The sequence below is a fragment of the Macaca thibetana genome, chromosome 5 (genome assembly GCF_024542745.1).
Source record: "Macaca thibetana thibetana isolate TM-01 chromosome 5, ASM2454274v1, whole genome shotgun sequence".
NCBI lineage: Eukaryota > Metazoa > Chordata > Mammalia > Primates > Cercopithecidae > Macaca > Macaca thibetana.
In genome coordinates this window covers 35,744,721-35,768,239 of record NC_065582.1, presented here as the reverse complement: position 1 = coordinate 35,768,239, position 23,519 = coordinate 35,744,721, and the positions used below count along the sequence as shown (strand labels likewise).

At 40.8% G+C, this 23,519-nt stretch overlaps 1 long non-coding RNA gene across 1 annotated transcript; it reads left to right on the top strand.

Moving 5' to 3' along the window:
* The first annotated feature begins 8,406 nt into the window (after positions 1 to 8,406).
* On the top strand, positions 8,407 to 17,139 carry LOC126955693 (uncharacterized). The gene is made up of 3 exons (XR_007726045.1): positions 8,407 to 10,291; positions 10,393 to 10,566; positions 16,505 to 17,139. It is a non-coding gene; the product is annotated as an uncharacterized LOC126955693 (long non-coding RNA).
* Positions 17,140 to 23,519: the final 6,380 nt, after the last annotated feature.

The window sequence follows — 23,519 nt, the reverse complement described above, 5'->3', positions numbered from 1 at the left end:
AGTCTAGGTCTCTGGCCCATATTGCAGGCCCTATATAAGCTACTGGGGATCTTATACCATTCTAGGAAGGGGGCGCTTAACACCTGCTACAACTCTGTCATTCAGTAGATGCCATGCAGACCAAACTTTGCTTCCAGATAGTTGAGACATTGTGTGGTTTAAATGAGGGGAGTGGCAATTGGGAAGCTGAGTCTTATTCCTGCCTCACTCACCAAACAGCTAAGTGACACTGATTAGACCCTTAATTATAGGGGCCTCATTTCCTCTCCTCTGTCAGGGAGAAAGACCAAGACATAAGGTTTTTGTTTTTTTTTTTTTTTTTGAGACGCAGTCTCATTCTGTCACGCAGGCCAGAGTGCAGTGGCACCATCTCGACTCCCTGCAACCTCTGTATCCTGGATTCAAGCAATTCTCCCACCTCAGCTTCCTGAGTAACTGGGACTACAGGTGTGCATGGCCATGCCTGGCTAATTTTTTGTATTTTTAGTAGAAACGGGGTTTCACTACGTTGGCCAGGCTGGTCTCGAATTCCTGACCTCAGGTGATCTGTCCACCTCTGCCTCCCAAAGTGCTGGGATTATAGGTATGAGCCACCGTACCCAGCCCAGAACTGCAAAATTTTGAGCTGAATGGAAGAATTCTGTTATATTCTTTTTCTACCAACAAACCCAACCTAAAGCAAAGCAGGTCAAAGCAATAAACAAACAGCAGCAGCAACACAGAAGAGATAGAATAAAGTATCTTTGAAATGTGCAGTGTCATCCAAGAGGTACCACAAAATATGGAGGAAAAAAATCATGTAGGGACAGTTTAGAAAAAATGAGATTCAATAACAAAGTTGTCACCAAGTCTCATAAAATCCATGGATTCATAATACTTCTGATATGCCGTAGGTATCTGAGATGGCAGTGTAGACAGGGAGAACTATTTCAGAGGATGCTGTCTTGAATAGGATATGAAGAAAAATGTTTCAAGTGGCAAAATTTCATAGCTTGGGAAAATAATTGGCTTTGAGTAGAAAATATGATCCTTTTGTAGAGCCTCAGCTTTCGGCTTCTAGAATTACATCGCTGTCAGTCATTGCTCCAGACTGCCTGAAGACAGTGATTTCACACGGCAAACTTGGACTAGCATATTGGAGCCCAGTGCTCTGGGTGTTAGCAAAAGCTTTGGTATTCAAATGTTGCTGCCAAGAGATTTCAAGGTTATATTAGGAGTTGCAAAATTCTAGAGCTGTGTAGATATTATGCAAAGCACAGTGAAGAAATATGCCTTAATGTTTTGACCAAATATTGATACTGAAACCATATATATGATGGAATTTGAATTATTCTTTTCTAAGTTAATTACTTCAAGGCTCTAAGAAGGAATTAAACAGAGCCACCATCACTGGAGCCACCGAGCACTGGTGTCTGCTCTTGTTGCATGGACCTGGGAGTAGCTGGTCTGTTATCTCTGGATTCAATTCTGATCTCCCTGTCTAGTCTTGCTGCCCCCAGATAGCTGTTTCCTGGTCACTCCCCTGCGGACCATGCCCAGCTCAGTTCCCTATCCCATGCCTTGTCAGAACTCAAGTCTTCCCATTTTGTAGTGTTATTTGTTCTGGATTTTGAGGGGCTAGTACAGTCTACAAATTAGAAAGGTCGCATACCCCTGGGATCTCAGAACAATGCATTTGCTTAACTGCAGAACAGCTCATTCTCCGTGCCTACTCTCTCAGATAACATCCAAAGGCAAATATTTGCTTCAATTATAGACTCCTCGATTATTGTAACGATACTTTATTCATTTTACTAGCCAAAACTCAGTAATCAAGATAAATATTTCAATGCAATATTTTCTTAAAATAAAAATTAATACCCCCAATCCATGATAAACAAAATATCAGCATTTTAAATAGAGATGAGATCAGTGTTAGTGTCCTTTCTCTTACCTCTGGCTCTCCTAAGGCATGGCACAATAGTGTCATTGTGACAACGTGTATTGTTTTCTTACACCACTTCTGGCACCAAATTTGTTTTTTTCTTTAACATCAAATAATTATAGTTTTCCACACCAATTCTCAGCACCATTTGGTGTCCAATAATTTAATTCAATTCTGACATGAACTCTAGGAGTTAGTGCAGACCCCATAGGTGAAGGGCTCAGTCCTACAAGACTGCCCCCACTTTAAATGCCAGTCACAAATAGAGCACCCAGGCTACTCCCACTTCTGTCCACCAACTGTCAATTTGGGGGTCCCCACGACTCCTTCCTCAGGTTTCTTAAATCACCAGAATGATTCAGAGAACTCAGAAGAGCTCTTTACTTACTATTACTGGTTTACTATAAAGGATACAACCCAGGAGCAGCCAAATGGAAGAGACACATAGGGCAAGGTTTGGGGGCTATAGGGTACAGAGTTTCCAAGTCTTCTCAGAGCATCTCAATGCCTCGATGCCTTCATTAATCTGGAAGCTCCCTAAACCCCATCGTTTGTGGGTTTTTATAAAGTTTTCATTTTGTAGACATACTTGAAAATCACTGGCCACTGGTAATTGAAGTCAACCTTAAGGCCCTCTCTCCACCCTGAAGGTCTGGGAATAGGGCTCAAAGTTCTAACCCTGTAATCACATAGTTGTTTCCTCTGGTGACTAGTCCCCAGACTGAAACTATTTAGGGGCCAACCAAAATTTACCTCATTAGGATAAACTCAAGTGTTGTTGAAAGGGGCTCATTATGGATAACAAAGGATGCGCCTATGAGTCAGGAAACTCCAAAGGCTTTATAAAGAAGCTCTGTGCCAGAAATGCAGGTACAAAAGCCAATATATATTATTTATTATACCACACTATCTTTATTTAAAATTTTGAGTTTTTCATATATTTTCCCACTATTTTTGGTATTTTGAAATATCACATTAAAATATTTTAATTGCAAAAATCTTCTCCCATTCTGTAGGTTGCCTGTTCGCTCTGATGGTAGTTTCTTTTGCTGTGCAGAAACTCTTTAGTTTAATTAGATCCTATTTGTCAATTTTGGCTTTTGTTGCCATTGCTTTTGGTGTTTTAGACATGAAGTCCTTGCCCATGCCTATGTCCTGAATGGTATTGCCTAGGTTTTCTTCTAGGGTTTTTATGGTTTCAGGTCTAACATTTAAGTCTCTAATCCATCTTGAATTAATTTTTGTATAAGGAGTAAGGAAAGGATCCAGTTTCAGCTTTCTACTTATGGCTAGCCAGTTTTCCCAGCACCATTTATTAAATAGGGAATCCTTCCCCTATTTCTTGTTTTTGTCAGGTTTGTCAAAGATCAGATGGTTGTAGATGTGTGGTATTATTTCTGAGGGCTCTGTTCTGTTCCATTGGTCTATATATCTGTTTTGGTACCAGTACCATGCTGTTTTGGTTACTGTAGCCTTGTAGTATAGTTTGAAGTCAGGTAGCATGATGCCTCCAGCTTTGTTCTTTTGACTTAGGATTGTCTTGGCAATGCAGGGTCTTTTTTGGTTCCATATGAACTTTAAAGCAGTTCTTTCCAATTCTGTGAAGAAAGTCATTGGTAGCTTCATGGGGATGGCATTGAATCAATAAATTACCTTGGGCAGTATGGCCATTTTCATGATATTGATTCTTCCTATCCATGAGCATGAAATGTTCTTCCATTTGTTTGTGTCCTCTTTTATTTCATTGAGCAGTGGTTTGTAGTTCTCCTTGAAGAGGTCCTTCGCATCCCTTGTCAGTTGGATTCCTAGGTATTTTATTCTCTTTGAAGCAATTGTGAATGGGAGTTCATTCATGATTTGGCTCTCTGTTTGTCTGTTATTGGTGTATAAGAATGCTTGTGATTTTTGCACATTAATTTTGTATCCTGAGACTTTGCTGAAGTTGCTTATCAGCTTAAGGAGATTTTGGGCTGAGACAATGGGGTTTCTAAATATACGATCATGTCATCTGCAAATGGGGACAATGTGACTTCTTCTTTTCCTAATTGAATACCCTTTATTTCTTTCTCTTGCCTGGTATCTACTCATCTGACAAAGGGCTAATATCCAGAACCTACAAAGAACTCAAACAAATTTACAAGGAAAAACAAACAACCCTATTAAAAAGTGGGCAAAGGATATGAACAGACACTTCTCAAAAGAAGACATTTATGCAGCCAACAGAGACATGAAAAAATGTTCATCATCACGAGCCATCAGAGAAATGCAAATCAAAACCACAATAAGATACCATCTCACACCAGTTAGAATGACAATCATTAAAAAGTCAAGAAACAACAGGTACTGGAGAGGATGTGGAGAAATAGGAACACTTTTACACTGTTGGTGGGACTGTAAACTCATTCAACCATTGTGGAAAACAGTGTGGCGATTCCTCAAGGATCTATAATTAGAAATACCATTTGACCCAGCCATCCCATTACTGGGTATATACCCAAAGGGTTATAAATCATGCTGCTATAAAGACACATGCACACATATGTTTATTGAGGCACTATTCACAATAGTGAAGACTTGGAACCAACCCAAATGCCCATCAATGATAGACTGGATTAAGAAAATGTGGCACATATACACCATGGAATACTATACAGCCATAAAAAAGGATGAGTTCGTGTCCTTTGTAGGGACATGGATGCAGCTGGAAACCATCATTCTCAGCAAACTATCGCAAGAACAGAAAACCAAACACTGCATGTTTTCACTCATAGGTGGGAATTGAACAATGAGATCACTTGGACACAGGAAGGGGGACATCACACACCGAGGCCTGTTGTGGAGTTGGGGGAGGAGGGAGGGATAACATTAGGAGATATACCTAATGTAAATGACGAGTTAATGGGTGTAGCACACCAACATGGCACATGTATTCATATGTAACAAATCTGCATATTGTGCACATGTACCCTAGAACATAAAGTATAATAAAAAAATAAAATATTTTAATTGACAAAAAATAATTATACATATTTATGGGGTACATGGTGATGTTTCAATACATACAATGTATAGTGATCAGATTAGGATAATGAGCATACCCATCATCTCAAACATTTATAATTACCTTGGGTTGGGAACATTCAATATCCTCCTGCTAGCTATTTGAAACTATATATTACTGTTGGCTATAGTCACCCTACAGTGCTAAAGAGCCCTGGAATTCATTCCTCCTATCTAGCTGTAATTTTGTATCCTTCAGCAAATCTCTCCCTTTCCCCAACTTCCCCTTTCCTTTCCAGCCTCTAGTATTTTCTGTTCTACTTTTTACTTCAATGGAATAAACGTTTTTTAGCTTCCACGCATAAGAACAAGTCGTGTTTAACTCTCTGTTCCTGGCTTATTTCATGTAACGTAATGTCTTCCAGTTTCATTTATGTTACTGCGAATGACAGGATTTCGTTCTTTATGACTGAATAGTATATTTTCTTTATCCATTCATCTTATTGGACAACTAGATTGATTCCGTATCTTGGCTATTGTGAGTAGCTCTGTAACAAACATGAGGGTGCAGATGTCTCTTCAATATAATGATTTCCTTTTCTTTGGATAAATGCCCAGTAGTGGGATTACTGGATCATACGGTGTTTTTATCTGCAGGTTTTGAGGGACCTTCCCACTGTTTTTCATAGTGACTATGCTAGTTTACATTCTTACCAACAGTGCATAAGGGATCCCTTTTATTTGCATCCTTGCCAACATTTTTTTTTTTTTTTGTCTTTTTGATAATGGTCATCCCAGTCAGGGTGAGATGATACCCCATCATGGTTTGATTTGCAGTTCCCTTCTAATTAGTGATAACAATCTTTTTTTCATATATTATTTAGCTGTTTGTGTTCTTTTGAGAAATGTCTGTTCAGATCATTTGCACATTTTCTAGTTGCATTGTTTGTGGTTTTTTTTTTTTTTGCTATTGAGATGTTTGAGTTCCTTGCATATTTTGGATATTAATCCCTGTCAGGTGAATAGTTTGAAAATATCTTGTCCCATCCTGTAGATTATTTTTTCAATATGTGAATTGTTTCTTTTGCTTTGCATAAGCTTTTTAGTTTGATATAATTCCATTTGCTTATTTTTGCTTTGGTTGTCTATGTTTTCTGGAAGTGTTTATAAAATCTTTCCCAAATTCAAGTCCTGAAGCATTTCCTCTATGTTTTCTTCTAGTAATTTTATAGGTTTGGGTCTTACAGTTACGTCTTTGGTCCAGTTTGAGTTAATTTTGGTATAAGGTTAGAGGTAGCAGGTCTAGTTTTATTCTCTGCATATGGATATCCAGTTTTCCCAGCATTATTTATTGAAGAGACTGTCCTTTCCCCAATGCATGTTCTTGGTGACTTTGTAAAAAATCAGTTGGCTGTAGATATGTGGATTATCTTCTGAGTTCTCTATTCTGCTCCATTGTTTTATGTATCCTTTTATGCTGTTTTAGTTACTACAGCTTTGCAGTATATTTTGAAGTCTGGTAGTGTCATATCTCCAACTTCGTTCTTGTTGCTCAGGATTTCTTTGGCTACTTGGGGTCTTTCATGGTTCCTTACAAATTTTAGGACTTTTTTTTTTCTATTTCTGTGAAGAATGTCCTTTTTATTTTCGTAGGGATTTTAATGACTTTATAGATTGGTTTGGATAGTATTGTCATTCTAACAATATTACTTCTTTCAATCCGTGAGCACGGGACGAGGATTTTAAGTCCTTAGCTAAATTTATTTTTAGTTTTTTTTGTTTCTGTTTTTGCTATTATAAATAGGATTGTCTTCTTGATTTCTTTTTCAGCTAACTTGTTCATGTTTAAAAATACTACTAATTTTTGTATATTAATATTATATTTGTATATTAATTTTGTATTCTTAAACTTTATTAAATTTATTTATCAATTTTGAGAGTTTTTTTGTCAAGTGTTAGGTCTTTCTGTATATAAAAGATCATTTCATCTACAAACAGGGACAATTTGACTTCCTCCTTCCCAGTTTGGAAGCCTGTTATTTCTCTTGCTTAATTGCTGTGGCTAGAATACCCAGTACTATGTTGAAAAAGAGTGGTGAGAGTCAACATCCTGGTTTTGTTCCAGTTTTTAAAGGACAGGCTGAAAGCTTTCCCTCAATCTATAAGATATTAGCTGTGGGTATGTCATTTATGACTTTTATTATTTTGAGGTACTTTCCTTCTATTCCTAATAAGAGTTTTTGTTTGTTTGTTTTGTTTTGTCTTATGATGGAGGAATGTTGAATTTTATCAAAACCTTTTCTGTATCTATTGCATGATTATATGACTTTGGCCTTCATTGGATTGATGTGATATGACATTTGTGGATTGGTATATCTTGAACCATCCTTGCATTCCTGGGATAAATCCTGCTTGACTATAATGTATTACCTTTTTGATGTGTTGTTAGATTCAATATGATAGTATTTTGTTAAGGATTTTCTTATCTGTGTTCATTAGGGATTTCGGTTTGTAGTTTTCTTTTGTTGTTGTGTCCTTGTCTGGTTTTGGTATTAGGATTATGCTCACCTTATAGAATGAGGAGGAATTCCGTCTGCTTTAATTTTTTGAAATATTTTGGAAAATTGGTATTAATTCTTCTTTAAAGGATCAGAAGAATTTAGCTGTGAAGCCATCCAATTCTGAACTTTTCTTTGTTGGAAGACATTTTATTACTGAGTAAATCTCATTGCTTATTATAAGTCTGTTCAGGTTTTCTATTTCTTCTTGTTTCAGTCTTAGTAGGTTGTATGCACCCAAGAATTTATTTACTTCCTCTAGGTTTTCAAGTTTATTGTCATATAGTTGTTCATCATAGTCTCTAATGATCATTTGTATTTTTTTAATCTGGTTTTATTTATTTGAGTCTTAGCTATTTTTTTCTTAGTTAACCTAGGTTGTGATTTATTGATTTTGTGTATCTTTTCAAAAAACTGACTTTTTGTTTCATTCATCTGTGTTGTTTTTTTAGTTTCATCTTTGTGTATTTTCTGTTATTTATTTCTCTTGCGTATTGCTCTGGCTAGAATATCCAGTACTATGTTGAATAAGTGTGGTGAGAGTTGACATCCTTGTCTTGTTCTGGTCTTAAAGGAAACATTGAAAGATTTTCTGTAAGATATTAGCTATACATTTGTCACTTTGATATTAATATTAAATTGATCTTTAATTTAATCTTTACTATTTCTTTCCTCTACTAATTTGGAGTTTGGTTTGGTCGTGCTTTCCTAGTCTCTTTGTCCATTGTTAGGTAGGTTGTTTATTTGAAATCTTTCTAGTTTTGATATAGGCATTTTTGCTCTAAACTTGCCTCTTACTACTGCTTTTCCTGTGTCCCATAGATTTTGGTATGTTGTGTTTCTATTTTCTTTTGTTTCAAGGAATTTTTAAATTTCATTCTTAATTTCTTCCATTACCCATTGATCATTCAGGAATACATTGCTTAATTTCATGTATTGGTATAGTTTCAAATGTTACTTTTGTTATTGATGTTTAGTTTTATTCCCTTGTGGTCAGATGAAACATTTGATGTGACTTTGACTTTTTAAAGCTTTTTAAGACTTCTTTTGTGTCCTAACATAATGGTCAGTCTTGGAGAATGTTTCATGTGCTGATGAAAAGACTGACTGCTCTGCAGCTGTTGGGTGAAATGTTCTGTAAATGTCTGTTAGGTCTGTTTGGTCTATGGTGCAGTCTAAATATGATATTTCCTTGTTGATTTTCCATCTAGCTGATCTGTCCAATGCTGAAAATGGGGTGTTGGAATCCTCAATTATTAATATATTGAAGTCTATCTCTCTCTGTAGATCTAATAATATTTGTTTTATATATCTGAGAGCTCCAGTATTTGGTGCATGTATATTTATAATTGTTATATTCTCTTGCTGGATTGATTCTGTTATTATGTATACAATGTCCTTCTTTGTCTCTCTTTACTGCTTTCAACTTGAAGTCTGTTTTGTCTGATATAAGTATAGCTATTCTTGCTCATTTTTGGCTTCAATTTGCATCAAATATCTGTTTCCATCCTTTCATTTTTCAGTCTATGTGTGTCTTTACAGGTGAGGTGTGTTTCTTGTAGACAGCATATTTTTTGGGGGAGACCTTGTATTTTTATCCATTTAACCAGTCAGTCTCTTTTAAGTGGGGGAATTTAAGCCATTTGCATTCAATGTTATTGTTGCCAGGTGAGGACTTCTGCCATTTTATTGATTGTATTCTGGTTTTTAAATATATTCTTTGCTCCTTTCTCTCTTATTGTTTATTTTTGAGGTTGAGTGGTTTTCAGTAGTGACAAGTTTTGATTCCTTTTTCTTTTTCCTTTATGTATCAGCTCTACCAGGGAGTGATATAGTTTGGATATTTTTTCCCACTGAGATCTCTTGTTGAATTGTAATCCCCAGTGTTGAAGGTGGGGTCTGGTGGGAGATGTTTGGGTCATGGGGGTAGATCCCTTATGTTTTGGTGATGTCCTTGTAACAGTGAGTACTCACAAGGTCTGGTTGTTTAAGTGTATGGCACTTCCCCTCTACTTTCTGGATTGCTCCTGCTTTTGCCATGTGATGTGCCTGCTCCCTCTTCACCTTCTACCATTATTGACAGCTCTCTGAGGCTTCATCAGAAGTTGAGCAGATGCCAGGACCATGCCTCCTGTAAAGTCTGCAGAACTGTGAGGCAATTAAACCTCTTTTCTTTATATATTACTGTCTCAGGTATTTCTTTATAGCAATGCAAGAATGGCTTAACACATAAAATTGGTACCAGCAGTGGAACATTGCTGTGTCAGGTCTCTGAGCCCAAGCTAAGCCATCATAACCCCTGTGACCTGCATGTATACATCCAGAGGGCCTGGAGCAACTGAAGAACCATAAAAGATGACATTCCACCATGGTGATTTGTTCCTGCCCCACCCCAACTAATTAATCGACCTTGTGACATTCCTCCCCTGTACAATGAGTCTCATAATCTCCCCATCCTGCACGTTGTGACCCCTGCCCCTGCCTGCAAGAGATAACCACCTTTAACTGTAATTTTCGACTACCTACCCAAATCCTATAAAACTGCCCCACCCCTATCTCCCTTGGCTGACTCCATTTTTGGACTCAGCCTGCCTGCAACCAGGCGATTAAAAAGCTTTATTGCTCACACAAAGCCTGTTTGGTGGTCTCTTCACATGGATTCGCATGACGTTTGGTGCTGAAGACCTGGGACAGGGGGACTCCTTTGGGGGACGGGTCCCCTGTCCTCACCCTCTCTTCCTGAGGAGATCCACCTACAACCTCGGGTCTTCAGAACAGCCCAAGGAACATCTTACCAATTTTAAATTGGGTAAGCAGCCTCTTTTTATTCTCTTCTCCAACCTCTCTCGCTATCCTTCCACCCTTCAATCTCTCCCTTCCTTAATTTCAGTTCCTTTCCCTTTCTTGTAGAGACAGAGGAGATGCGTTTTACCTGTGAACTCAAAACTCCAGCACTGGTTGTGGAATCGAAAAGATAGTCTTCCTTTGGTGTCTGATCACTGCGGGGATGCCTGCCTGATTATTCACCCACATTCAAGATGTGTCTGATCACCGCATGGATGCCTGCCTTGTTCCTTCACCTTGGTGGCAAGTACCACCTCCCCTGGGTGGCACATACCACCTCCCTCCCTCTATGTCTCTACCCTCTCTTTTCTCTAAATTTACCTTTTTACTATGGGCAACTTTTCACCCTCCATTCCTCTTTCTTCTCCCTTAGCCTGTGTTCCAAAAAACTTAAAACGTCTTCAACTCTCACCTGATCTAAAACCTAAGCCTCTTATTATCTTCTGTAACACCGCTTGGCCCCAGTACAAACTCGACAATGGTTCTAAATGGCCAGAAAACGACACTTTTAATTTCTCCATCCTAAAAGATCTAGATAATTTTTGTCGTAAAATGGGCCATTTGGTCTGAGGTGCCTGATGTCCAGGCATTCTTTTACATATTGGTCCCTCCCTAGTATCTGCTCCCAATGCGACTCATACCGAATCTTTCTTTTTTCACTCCTGTCTGTTCCTTCAGTCTCCACCCCAAGCTCTGAGTCCTTTGAATCCTCCTTTTCTATGGACCTATCTGGCCTCTCCCCTCCTCCCCAGGCTGCTCCTCGCCAGGCCGAGCCAGGTCCCAATTCTTCCTCAACCTCCATTTCCCCACCCTATAATCCTTCTATCACCTCCCTTCCTCACACCCGGTCCAGCTTATAGTTTTGCTCCATGACTAGCCCTCCCAACAATTTCCTTTTAGAGAGGTGACTGGGGCTGAAGGTATAGTCAAGGTGAATTCTCCTTTTCGTTATCCAACCTCTCCCAAATCAGTTAGCATTTAGGATCTTTTTCATCAACTATAAAAACCCAGCCCAGTTCATGGCCCATTTGGCAACAATCCTTAGATGCTTTACTGCTCTGGCCCCAGAGGGACCAGAAGGCCGGCTTATTCTCAATATGTATTTTATTACCCAATCTGCTCCTGTCATTAGAAAAAGCTCCAAAAATTAGATTCCAGTCCTCAAACCCCACAACAGGATTTAATTAACCTCGCCTTCAAGGTGTACAATAATAGAGAAGAGGCAGTCAAGCAACAACATATTTCTGAGTTGCAATTACTTGCCTCTGCTGTGAGAGAAACCCCAGTCACATCTACAGCACACAAGAACTTCAAAACACCTAAACCACAGTGGCCAGGCATTCCTCCAGGACCTCCTCCCCCAGGATCTTGCTTCAAGTGCTGGAAATCTGGCCACTGGGCCAAGGAATGCCCACAGCCCAGGATTCCTCCTAAGCTATGTCCCATCTGTGTGGGACCCCACTGGAAATCAGACTACTTGCCCGGCAGCCACTGCCAGACCTCCTGGAACTCTAGCCCAAGCCTCTCGGATTGATTCCTTTCTAGGTCTTCTCAGCTTAGTGGCTGAAAACTGACACTGCTCAATCACCTCAGAAGCCTCCTGGACCATCATAGATGCTTTGGGTAATTTTTACAATGGAAGGTAATTCCTTCCCTTCTTAATCAATACGGAGGCTACCCACTCCACATTACCTTCCTTTCAAGGGCCTGTTTCCCTTGCCTCCATAACTGTTGCGGGTATTGACGGTCAGGCTGCTAGACCCCTTAAAACTCCCCTATGCTGGTGCCAACTTGGACAACATTCTTTTATGCACTCTTTTTCAGTTATCCCCACCTGCCCAGTTCCCTTATTAGGTCAAGAAATTTTAACTAAACTCTCTGCTTCTCTGACTATTCCTGGACTACAGACACATCTCATTGCTGCCCTTCTCCCCAACCCAAAGCCTCCTTTGTGTCCTCCTCTTATATCTGCCAACTTCAACTCACAAGTATGGGACACCGCTACTCCCTCCCTGGCAACCAATCACATGCCCATTACTATCCCATTAAAACCTAATCACCCTTACCTGCTCAACACCAGTATCCCATCCCACAACAGGCTTTAAGGGACTAAAGCCTGTTATCACCCATCTGTTACAACATGGCCTCTTAAAGCCTACAAATTCTCCTTATAACTCCCCTATCCTACCCGTCCAGAAACCAGACAAGTCTTACAGGTTGGTTCAGGATCTTTGCCTTATTAATCAAATTGTCCTTCCCATCCATCCTATAGTGCCAAACCCATACACCCCCCTATCTTCAATACCCTCTTCCTCAATTCACTATTCCATTCTTGATCTTAAAGATGCTTTTTTCACTATTCCCCTGCACCCCTGGTCCAAGCCTCTCTGCTTTTACCTGGACTGACCCTGACTTCCATCAGTCCCAGCAGCTTATCTGGGCTACACTGCCACAAGGCTTCAGGGACAGCCCTCATTACTTCAGCCAAGCTCTTTCTCATGATTTACTTTCTTTCCATGCCTCTGCTTCTCAACTTATTCAATATATTGATGACCTTCTACTTTGTAGCCCCTCCTTTGAATCTTCTCAACAAGACACCCTCCTGCTCCTTCAACATTTATGTTCTCCAAGGGATATCATGTATCCCCCTCCAAAGCTCAAATGTCTTCCTCATCCATTACCTACCTCGGCATAATTCTTCATGAAAACATGCGTGTGCTTCCTGCCGGTTATGTCCAGCTGATCTCTCAAACCCCAACCCCTTCTACAAAGCAAGAACTCCTTTCCTTCCAAGACATGGTTGAATACTTTTGCCTTTGGATACCTGGTTTTGCCATCCTAAGGAAACCATTATATAAACTCACAAAGGGAAAACTACCTGACCCCATAGATCCTAAATCCTTTCCCCACTCCTCTTTCTGTTCCTTAAAAACAGCTCTAGAGACTCCTCCCACACTAGCTCTCCCTGACTCATCCCAACCTTTTTCATTACACACAACCAAAGTGCAGGGCTGTGCAGTCAGAATTCTTATACAAGGATCAGTACCACACCCTGTAGCCTTTTTGTCCAAACAATTTGACTTTACTGTTTTAGGCTGGCCCTCATGTCTGCGTGTGGCAGCTGCTGCCACTCTAATACTTTTAGAGGCCCCCCAAATCACAAACTATGCTCAACTCACTCTACAGTTCTCGTAACTTTCAAAATCTATTTTCTTCTTCACACCTGACACATATACTTTCTGCGCCCCCAGCTCCTTCAGCTGTACTCACTCTTTGTTGAGTCTCCCACAATTACCATTGTTCCTGGCCTGGACTTCAGTCTCCCACATTATTCCTGATACCACACCTGATCCCTATGACGTATCTCTCTAATCTACCTGGCATTCACTCCATTTCCTCATATTTTCTTCTTTCCTGTTCCTCTCCCTGATCACACTTGGTTTATTGATGGCAGTTCCACCAGGCCTAATCACCATTTACCAGCAAAGGCAGGCTATGCTATAAGTATCTTCCACATCTATCATTGAGGCTACCACTCTGCCCCACTCCACTACCTCTCAGCAAGCCAAACTCATTGCCTTAACTCAAGCCCTCACTCTTGCAAAAGGACTGCTTGTCAATATTTATACTGACTCTAAATATGCCTTCCATATCCTGCACCACCATGCTGTTATATGGGCTTAAAGAGGTTTTCTCACTATGCAAGGGTCCTCCATCATTAATGCTTCTTCAATAAAAACTCTCCACAAGGCTGCTTTACTTCCAAAGGAAGCTGGAGTCCTTCCCTGCAAAGACCGTCAAAGGGCCTCAGACCCCATTGCTCAAGGCAACAATTATGCTGATAAGACAGCTAAAGAAGCAGCCAGTATTCCTACTTCTTTCCCTCACGGCCAGTTTTTCTCCTTCTCATCAGTCACTCCTACTTACTCTCCCATGGAAGTTTCCACCTATCGATCTCTCCCCACTCAAGTCAAATGGTTCTTGAACCAAGGAAAATATCTCCTTCCAGTCTCACAGGACCATTCTATTCTGTCATCCTTTCATAACCTCTTCAATGTAGGTTACAAGCTACTAGTCCATCTCTCAGAACCTCTCATTTCCTTTCCATCATGGAAATTTATCCTTGAGGAAATGACTTCTCAGTGTTCCATCTGCTATTCTACTACTCCTCAAGGATTGTTCAGGCCCCCTCCGTTCCCTACACATCAAGCTCGGGGATTTGCCCCTGCCCAGGACTGGCAAATTAACTTTACTCACATGCTCTGAGTCAGGATACTAAAATACCTCTTGGTCTGGGTAGATACTTTCACTGAATGGATAGAGGCCTTTCCCACAGCATCTAAGAAGGCCACCATGGTCATTTCTTCCCTTCTGTCAGATGTAATTCTTCAGTTTGGCCGTCTCACCTCTATATAGTCCAATAATCGACTGGCCTTTATTAGTCAAATCACCCAAGCAGTTTCTCAGGCTCTTGGTATTCAGTGGAACCTTCATACCCCTTAGCATCCTCAATTTTCAGGAAAGGTAGAATGGACTAATGGTCTTTTAAAGACACACCTCAGTAAGCTCAGCTGCCAACTTAAAAAGGACTGGACAGTACTTTTGCCTCTTGCCTTTCTCAGAATTAGAGCCTGTCCTTGAGATGCTACAGGGTACAGTCCATTTGAACTTTTATATGGACGCACTTTGTTGCTCAATGCCAACCTCATCCCAGATGTCAGCTCTCTAGGTGACTATCCTCCAGTCCTCCAGAAGGCTAGACAGAAAATTCACCAGGCTGCTAATCTTCTCTTTCCTACTCTACATTCCCAGCCATATGAAGACACCCTAGCTGGACGATCAGTTCTTGTTAAGAATCTGACCCCTCAAACTCTACAACCTCGATGGACCAGACCCTACTTAGTCATCTATAGTACCCCAACTGCTGTCTGCCTGCAGGACCCTCTCCATTCCTGTTCCAGTGACCCCCTCCATATCACTGTTCCAGAATAAAGCTGTATCTGTCAGCCAGCCAGCCTGATCTCTCCTCTTCCTCCTGGAAGCCTCAAGTACTCACCCCTACTTCCCTTAAACTCGCTCACATTTCTGAAGAACAGTAATCACCCTTATGAGCTTAATACATCCCTTCATTCTATTAGGTTTATTCATCCTTACTCTACTTTTTGTAACAGGGCTTTACATAGTCACCCCCACTACTTGGATTGCACCCTAAAAACTTGTCATCCCTACTATCTTCTGTCTAGTCATACTCCTATTCACCATTCCCAACTACTCAAAAATGCCCTGCCCTTATTTACAATGCTAGTTTACACTTTTTCTCTAAACCATCATAATTGATATCTCCTGGTTTTACCTCAAACTGCCACTCTTGACTCCCTCATAGAGTGGGTAGATGATCTTTGCTGACAGGGCATCCTCCAATACTTTCACCCTGATGAAGTCCTATTCTTTACTTTTATACTCACTCTTATTCTGGTTCCCATTCTTATGCCACCCTCTACCTCTCCCCAGCTATCTCCACCACACCGTCAATCTCACTCACTCTCTTGTAGCTCTTTCTTATCCTTTTTTAACAACAATTGCTGACTTTGCATGTCTCTTTGCTCCAAAATCACCGAGGCCTTGACTTACTCACTGCTAAAAAAAAAAAAAAAAAAAAAAAAAAAAAAAGAGGACTCTATATTTTTTAATGAAGAATGTTGTTTTTACCTAAATCAATCTGGCCTGGTATATAACAACATATTAATAAAAAAAACTCAAGGATAGAGCCCCAAAACTCGCCAACCAAGCAAATAATTGTGCTGAACCCCCTTGGATACTCTCTAATTGGATGTCCTGGGTCCTCCCAATTCTTAGTCCTTTAATACCTGTTTTTCTTCTTCTCTTATTCAGACCTTGTGTCTTCCGTTTAGTTTCTCAATTCATACAAAACCGCATCCAGGCTGTCACCAATCATTCTATATGACAAATGCTCCTTCTAACAACCCCACAATATCACCCCTTACCCCAAAAGCTTTCTTCACTTTAATTTCTCCCTCTCAAGGTTCCCATATCACCTCTAATCCGGCTTGAAGCAGCCCTAAGAAACATTGCCCATTATCTCTCCATACCACCCCTAAAAATTTTGCTGCCCCAGTACTTCACTACTATTTTGTTTTGTTTTTCTTATTAATATAAGAAGACAGGAATGTCAGGCCTGAGCCCAAGCTAAGCCATCATAACTCCTGTGACCTACACGTATACATCCAGAGGGCCTGGAGCAACTGAAGAACCGCAAAAGATGACATTCCAGCATTGTGATTTGTTCCTGCCACACCTCAATGAATCAGTCGACCTTGTGACATTCCTCCCCTGGACAATGAGTCTCATGATCTCCCCATCCTGCACCTTGTGATCCCTGCCTCTGCCCACAAGAGATAACCACCTTTAACTGTAATTTTCCACTAGCTACCCAAATCCTATAAAAGTGCCCCACCTCTATCTCCCTTTGCTGACTCTTTTTGGACTCAACCCACTTGCACACAAGTGAAATAAACAGCCTTGCTGCTCACACAAAGCCTATTGGTGAACTCTCTTCACACATACTTACATGACACTATGAAATACCTGAAACTGTGGAGGTGACTTTACAACTGGGTACTGGGCAGAAGTTGCAAGAGTTTGGAAGTCTCACAAGAAGACAGGAAGATGAGGGAAAGTTTGGAACTTCAGAGACTGGTTAAATGGTTGAGACAAAAATTCTGAAGGTGATATAGACAATTGAGTCCAGGCTGCTGAGGTCTCTTATGGAGATGAATAAGTTACTGGGAACTGAAGCAAAGGTCACCCTTGTCATGCCTTAGCAAAGACCTTGGCTGTATTGTGTCTATGACCTAGAGATCTGTAGAAATTTAAACTTGAGGGTGATGACCTAGGGGATCTGGTGGAAGAAATCTCTTAGTAGCAAAGTTTTCAAGAAGTTGACTGGTTGCTTCTAACAACCTATACTCAGGTATGGGAGTAAAGAAATGGCTTAAAGTTGGAATTTATATTTAAATATGAAGCAGAGCATAAAATTTTGAAAAATTTGCAGCCTAGCCTTGTGGTAAAGAAAGAAAAAGCTTTTTCAGGGGAGGAATTCAAGCAGACTATGGAGCAACCACTTGTTAGAGATATTTGCATAACTAAAAGGGAGCCAAATGCTAATATCCAAGACTAACAAGGAAAAAGCCTTAGAGGCATTTCAGAGACCTTTGAGGCAGCCCCTCCCATCACAGGGCAGGCCCCCACCTTTCTGAGGCCTAGGAGGACCAAACAGTTTCATGGGCCATGCCCAAGGCTCTGTAGCCCTGCACAGCCTCAAGACACTGCTTCCTGCATACCTGCTCCTCTTTGGGAGCCCACTCCTCACACCAGTGTGCCCTGAATGGTGGGAGACAGAGTCAACGGAGATTATTTTGAAGCTTTGATATTTAATGATTGCCCTGCTGGGTGTTGAACTGGCATGGGGCCGGTAAGTCCTTTTTTAAATTTTTTTTTGGCCAATTTTCCCCTTTTAGAATGGGGATATCTACCCAATGTATATACCTCTATTGTATCTTGGAAGTAAATAGCTTGTTTCTGATTTTAAAGGTTCATAGGTGGAAGGGACTTGCCTTGTCTCAGATGGGACTTTGGACTTTTGAGTTAACACTGGAATAAATTACCACTTTGGAAGAGTGTTGTAAAGGCATGGTTGTGTTCTGCGGTGTGAGAAAGACATGAAATTTGGAGAGGCCAGGGTCAGAATGATATAGTTTGGATATTTGTCCCCACTCAAATCTCATGTTGAATTGTAATCCCCAGTGTTGGAGGTGGGGCTTGGTTGGAGGTGTTTTAGTCATGAGGGAAGATCTCTTAAGGCTTAATGCTATCTTTGCAATAGTGATTGCCTTGTGAGATCTGGTTGTTTGTGTGTAACACCTGTGTCCCTTCTCTTGCTAACCTCTGCTTTCACCATGTGTGTGCCTGTTCCTTTTTTACCTTCTCCCATGATTGAAACTTCTTGAGGCTTCACCAGAAGCCAAGCAGATGAAAGCACCATGCTTCCTATAAAGCCTGAAGAACCATGAGTCAATTAAGCCTCTTTTCTTTATAAATTACCCAGTTTCGGGTATTTCTTTATAGCAATGCAAGAATGGCCTAACTTGGGGAATTTTATGGTTTCACATGTTTTCATAAGATGGTTATTGTCTTTTCACTTCTAGATGTAAGATTCCCTTCAGCATTTCTTGTAAACCTGTTCTAGTGGTGATCAGTTTCCTTAGTGTTTGCTTATCTGTGCAAGATTTTTATTTCTCTGAAGGATAGCTTTGCTGGATATAACATTTTTGACTGGGAGTTTCTTCTTTTAAGTAATTTGAACATATAATTTTATTATTTTGGTTTCTACCTAGAAATCCATGTTTAATCTAATGGAAATTCTCTTACATGTTACTTTATGCTTTTTTCTTGCTTTGTCTTTGACTTTTGACAATTTCACTATAACATGCCTCAGAGAGGACCTGTTTAAATTGAATCTATTTGAGGTTCTTTAAGCTTACCAGACCAGGATGTACGTCTCTCTTCCAAGACTTGGAAAATTTTCTGCTACTATCTCATTAAATATATTTTCCTTGCCTTTTCCCTTCTCTTCTCCTTCTAGAAGGCCCCTAATATGAATATTTGTTAGTTTAATGGTATTCCATAAATCCTATAGGCTTTCTTTATTCTTTTTTATTCTCTTTTCCTTTTTCTTGCCTGCTTGTATTATTTCAAAAGAGCTGTCTTCAGGTTCAGAATTTTTTTTTCCTGCTTGATCTAGTCTGTTGTTGAAGGTCATGGTTGTATTTTTAAATTTCATTCATTGAATTTGTCAGCTCTAGGATTTCTGTTTGGTTCTATTTTATGATATCTAGCTCTTTGCTATATTTCTCATTCAAATCAGGAATTATTTTCCTGGTTTCATTGAATTGTGTATCTGTATTCTCTTATATCTCACCGAATTTCCTTAAGATTTTTATTTTGAATTCTGTTTCTGGCATTTCACATATTATCTTATGATTGGGATCTGTTACCTCCTTTGGAGATAACATATGTACTTGATTTTTCATGGTCGATATGTTTCTACATTGATTCCTATTCATCTGGGGGAAAAGTCACCTCTTGTAATTTTATGGGCTTTGTAGGGACTTGTTTGTATGAATAGGTCTTGTGCTGTTGGTCTGATGGGGTACATTGATCTTGGTTCTAGGTGGATGCAGTACACAGTTTCTGTGTAGTTTCTTCAGCCATAATCCACATTAGTGGTATCTGTGAGTTTCTCAGTGGCCTAGGCTGACAGAATTTGTGGTGATTGTGGTGTAGCTTAGCCAAAGCTGGGCTTGTCTGGCTATTTCTCTAGCTGGGGTTGAGTCAGCTAGCTTGGGGTCTGTCTCTCTGAGATGGAGGCCATGGGCTCTCTGGCCAGGAGCATGGACATACAGTTGCTTGGCCAGCCTGGAGTTATACCTGCCAGGAGCATTGTGCAGCACTGTTTCTCAGGCCCAGGACACTGCTTACACTGCTCAGTTTTTCTAGTGGTATGTTTTCTAAGGGCAGAGCACATGGCTATGTTTCAGGCCTAAGATGTAATAAGATGGCTTCTCAGCTGGCCTGGGTGCATGTTCACTGAGGGTGATCCATGGGGCTGTTTCTGTGTTTTGGACATGGGCACACTGCTGCTCAGCCAGCCTGGGGGTGTGTCTCCTGAGGGCGGCCCATAGGGCTGCTTCTTAGGCTCAAGATGTGGGCACAAGGCTGTTTGACTGGCTTGGGTAGTACTTGAAGCTGCTTTGTAGTCCTGGGACACAGGTACAGGTCTGCTTTTTCAGTCTCTTGGTGTGCCCACCAGAGGTGCTGCCAACAGATTTGTTTCTCAGGCCTGTTTGTTGGGCCTGGGATGTGGGTGCACAGCTTCTCAAGCTGGCTTGGGTGCATATCTGCTAGGAGCAGCCTACATTTTTTTTTTCAGGTCTGGAATGCAAGTGTGAGGCTGTTCAGCCAGTTCAGAGACATGGCCATTAGGGGCAGCCTGAAGGGCTGTTTCTCAGGCCCAGTATGCAGGCACGTGGTTGCTTGGCTTGTCTGGGATATGTCCACCAGGAGTGGCCCACCGGGCTGTTTTTAGGTCTGAGACATGGGCTCTTAGCTGTTCAGCCAGCCTTGGACTGTGCTTATCAGAGGCAGCTTATGGGATTGTTTTGCAGGCCCTTACTGGGGCGGGGGGGGGGTCATCAAGAAGACCAGGAGTGTGTTTGCAGGGGGCAGGGTACTGAGGGGCTGTTTCTTAGGTCCTGAGCCCAGGTCCATAGCCTCTCTGTTGGCCCAGGGTTGTATCAGTTGCTTGGAAGCTCACGGGCCTCTCCCATTTGGGGGAGATCTCAGTAGTTTGGCCAATTCAAGGGCAGATTTGAACTTGGAAGAGCTGACAGGTCCTCTCTGAGGCATGTTATAGTGAAATTGTCAAAAGTCAAAGACAAAGCAAGGAAAAAGCATAAAGTAAAAATCAGCTCTTAAAAATACAGTGGCGGCCAGGCGTGGTGGCTCATGCCTGTAATCCCAGCACTTTGGGAGGCCAAGGCAGGTAGATTATGAGGTCAGGAGATCAAAACCATCCTAGCGTACGTGGTGAAACCCTGTCTCTATTAAAAATACAAAAAATTCCTGGCTAACACGGTGAAACCCCGTCTCTACTAAAAAATACAAAAAACTAGCCGGGCGAGGTGGCGGGCGCCTGTAGTCCCAGCTACTCGGGAGGCTGAGGCAGGAGAATGGCGTAAACCTGGGAGACGGACCTTGCAGTGAGCTGAGATCCGGCCACTGCACTCCAGCCTGGGCGACAGAGCAAGACTCCGTCTCAAAACAACAACAACAACAACAAAAAAAAAACCCAAAATTAGCCAAGCATGGTGGTGTACCTGTAGTCCTAGCTACTGAGGAGGCTGAGGCAGGAGAATCGCTTGAACTCGGGAGGTGGAGGTTGCAGTGAGCCAAGATGGCACCACTGAACTCCAGCCTCAGTGACAGAGTGAGATTCCATCTCAAAAAACAAACAAACAAACAAACAAACCCCAATATCTTCATTATAAATGATAGCAAATTTGGAAAATCAGAAAAGTGCAAAGAGGAAAAAAAATATTCATTATTCTAATTCTCAGAGATAACAGCTGTTGATATTTTGGTGTATTTAGTCCACACACACACTGTATATAAAACACACTAATTTTGGTAACCTTTACAGATTTAGAGGAGAGTGGCTAGAAAGGTGGTAGTGAAGGAAATCTTAATGTATTCAGAGTCTCCTTTGGAAAAGCTCTGGATTAAAGTTTAATTTCCACAACTGGTGAGGTATTCATTTTTATTTCCATTTTACAAATGAGAAAACTGAGATTCAGAAAAGTTGAGTGGTCTTCCCTAGGTCCCTAGTGAATAAATTAGCAGGGCAGGGTAACAGCCCAGGGCTATCTGTAGGAAATGCCTAGATTATCTGCAGCCCACCACACTGTTTCTATCACTCTTATTGGGAAAATGAGTCTGGCAGTAAAAGCCATATTCCATGCATAGGTAAATACATTTTTACTAAAATTAAATATATTGTGGGACTCTGAGAATTCAAATTTAGATAACGTCTATAAGATATTCAACAGGGTTTGTTTTTCTCTGCTATTTCTAGAGAGTATCTTTTCTTGGGCAGGCTTAAATTCAGGTTTTGGCAAAAAATGCCTGCATGAAAAGACCTCCTTTTTTTCCAAATGGAAGGAAAGCAATTTTTTATTGAATTTGGAAAGCATATATTTAACATCAATACTGACTGCAAGAGATTAGGCAAAACATTCTTTTCTACTTTAAAACTTTAATTCAAAATGTGCTGTTGAGAGTGGAGTCAAAATCAGTGCTTTGGTAAAGTCTCTAGGGTTCAGGTGCTATGCAGGTTCTTGTATTAGGTATTTGAACCACACATTCTGAGGTAATGATCTCACAGCTGCCTTAAAAACGTACTAATTGTAGAAGGAGGAGACATGCAGAAACTAACCATTAGCTGGTGGAACTATGGGAACTCTATTAGGAACTGAACTTAAATATGCTTGAATGCTTGAGTTAACTATCACTTCAAGAGAATCTAGATTTAGGAAAAGACAGAATTTTATAGGTCAAATTGAAGTAGTTGAGTCTACAATGGGCATTTTGTTAAAAAGCTCTTCCCATTCCCCAACACTCTAAAAAGACAGAAAGTTGAGTCGCACTGGTGGGGAGAGCAGGGTAGGACACACGGCTGACTCTCGGCCTTTGCTGAGGGGGGCTCTAAATTAGCTCCTTCCTTTTTATGTCTTGGGTTTCTCATCAGTGAAACCCATGATACAAAGCTTTCTGCTACCTTCTCAACTCTCACTTTCAATGGCATGTTTTGAGAAGATGATTATCTACCCATATATCCAGACAGTTAATTCCAAGAAAAAATAATGCATAAAAATCAATGGTACTTTGCTCTTCATTCCTTCTTTCTCCCACGGCTAGGATGGGGGTGGCAATTCATGTGGGGAAGTGTGGAGGAAGGGATCCCCCTCTCGGAGTCTGCTCAAAGGGCAGCTCACTACACAGGTGGGAGAGTCGGGTTGTAACTTCATCTCCTTAGCTGCAAATAACCTTGCCCACGTCCCAGTTTCTTCATCTGCAAATTGGAAATAATATTTATGTTGTAGCTCAAAGGGATTTAGTCAGGCCTAATGAGATCAGTTGTGCAGCGGGTTTGGTGCTTGTTGGATGAAAGACATTATATAAATACATCATCATTTTCATTAGGATTATTTTCATCATCATTCTATGGTAAACACAGCTGTGGCAACATATGTTTTAAAGATTTAAATAAACATTCCTAAATTTGTGAAACCTGATTCACTTTTGCCCAATTTGGCTAAATTTGCCATCATTTTGGATATTCTGAAGGCAAGCTTTTCAATGCACAAAGCCTCCCTCCGTAGTAAGGACCTATTCACTGACAAGCACAATTTTCTTTCTTGCAAGCTCTTGAAAAACAGCAAAATTGTCCAAAGTGATGGCCTGGTAATTTGGAGGTGGGGCTCCCTTATGGGAATGGTGTGAAGGAGTGTATCCCAATCCTACCTACCTCCTACACAAAAGCTTGATTCCTGGAAAGG